The sequence below is a fragment of the Eulemur rufifrons genome, chromosome 27 (genome assembly GCF_041146395.1).
Source record: "Eulemur rufifrons isolate Redbay chromosome 27, OSU_ERuf_1, whole genome shotgun sequence".
Lineage (NCBI taxonomy): Eukaryota > Metazoa > Chordata > Mammalia > Primates > Lemuridae > Eulemur > Eulemur rufifrons.
Genome location: NC_091009.1, coordinates 4,553,410 through 4,555,722, shown reverse-complemented (window position 1 = coordinate 4,555,722; position 2,313 = coordinate 4,553,410).

Sequence of the window (2,313 nt, the reverse complement as noted above, 5' to 3'; positions counted from 1 at the left end):
TTTCATCCAACAATAAGAATGGAAATATACCTCAAATTTTAATTTTCTCAATAAATATGAATAGCTTAAATTGTCCTCTGAAGAGACATAGGCTGCCAAAGTGGAAAAAAATCCACAAGCCCAGTATCTGCTGTCTACCGGAAGTGCATCTAACCCACAAAGATGTCTTCAAGCTCAAGGTGAAGGGATGGAAAACAATCATCCAGGCAATTGGAAGTCAAAAGAAAGCAGGAGTAGCTATACTTATTTCATATAACATAAGTTTTAAAATAGCAAAAGTAAAAAAGGACAGAGATGGCCACTATATAACGGTGAAAGGGAAGATCCAAAAAGAAGAATTAACAATTTTTAATATTTATGCACCCATCTCAGGAGAGCCCAGTTACATAAAGCAAACCTTGTCTTATCTAAATAGCATGATAAACAATAATTCCATAGTAACAGGGGACTTCAACACCCCACTGAATGAATTGGACAGATCTTCCAAACACAAAATAAGCAAAGAAGTAATCAACTTAAACAGAGCTCTAGAACAAAAGGATCTGACAGACCTCTACAGAACATACCACCCAAATAAAGCTGAATATACATTCTTCTAATCAGCCCATGGAACATTCTCCAAAATTGATCACATACTAGGCCACAAATCAGACCTCAACAAATTCAAAAAAATAGAAATTATGCCGTGTGTCTTCTCTGATCACAGTGGTATAAAATTAGAGTTCAATTCCAACAGAAATACTCATCACCTCACAAACTCATGGAAACTAAATAATCTATTGTTGAATAACTATTGAGTCAAGGCAGAAATACAGAGGAAAATCAAGAGTTTCTTTGAACTAAATGACAACAGAGGCACAAGTTATCAAAACCTGTGGGATACAGCAAAAGCATACCTGAGAGGAAAACATTAAATGCTCACATCCTAAACACAGAAATTTCAAAAATTGACAATCTAATAAACAGTCTCAAGGAATTGGAAAAGGAAGAGCAAATCAATTCCAAATCTAGTAGAAGAAAAGAAATACCTAATATCAAAGCAGAACTAAATGAAATTGAGAACAAAAGAACTATACGGATAATCAAGAAAACCAAAGCTTGTTATTCAGAAAGATTAACAAAATTGACATCCCTCTTACTAGATTGACAAGAATTCTAAAGGAAAGGACTCTAATAAACTCAATTAGAAATGAAAAAGGAGAGGTCACAACAGACACCACGGAGATACAAAACATTATTTTGATTACTATAAAAACCTATATGTCCAAAAACTACACAATGAGGAGGAAATGGACAAATTCCTGGAAACATACAACCTCCCTAAGTTCACCCAGGAGGTAATAGAATTCCTGAATACAGCAATCTCAAGCACAGAAATTGGAGCAGCAACTAAAAACCTTCCAAAATGGAAAAGTCTTGGAGCAGATGGCTACACTTTAGAGTTTTACCAAACTTACAAAGAACTCATACCTGTACTACAGAAATCATTCCACAACATTGAGAAAGATGATATCATTTCTAACTCAGTCTATGAAGCCATATCACCTTGACACAAAAGCCAGGAAAAGACACAACAAAAACAGAAAACGACAGACCAATATCCCTCATGAATATAGATGGAAAAATACTCAGCAAAATTTTAGCAAATCTAATTCAGCAGCCTATCAAAAAAAATTCACCATGGCCACCCTGGGCTTTATACCAGGGATGAAAGTTTGGTTCAATATACACAAATCTATAAAGGCAATTCACCTCGTAAATAAAAGCAAGAACAAAGACCATATAATTCTCTCAATAGATGCAGAAAAAGCATTTGACAAAGTCCAGCACAATTTTACGATAAAAACTCTTAACAAAATAGGCATAGACAGATCATACCTTAAAATTATCAAGTCCATTTATGATAAACCCACTGCCAAAATAATATTGAATGGGGAAAAATTGAAACCATTCCCATTTAGAACCAGAACCAGACAAGGTTGCCCACTATCTCCACTTCTATTCAACACAGTGTTGGAAGTCCTTGCTAGAGCAATTAGAAAAGACAGAGGAATTAAGGGTATCCAAATGGGGGCAGATGACACCAAACTCTCACTCTTTGCCAATGATATGATATTATACCTAGAAAACCCCAAGGATTCAACCCAGATACTCCTGGAATTGATAAATGAATTCAATAAAGTCTCAGGATACAAAATCAATACACACAAATCAGAGGCATTCATATACACCAATAACAGTCAAGCCAAATTTCAAATCAAAAACGCAATACCTTTTACAATACCCTCAAAGAAAATTAAATATCTACGAATA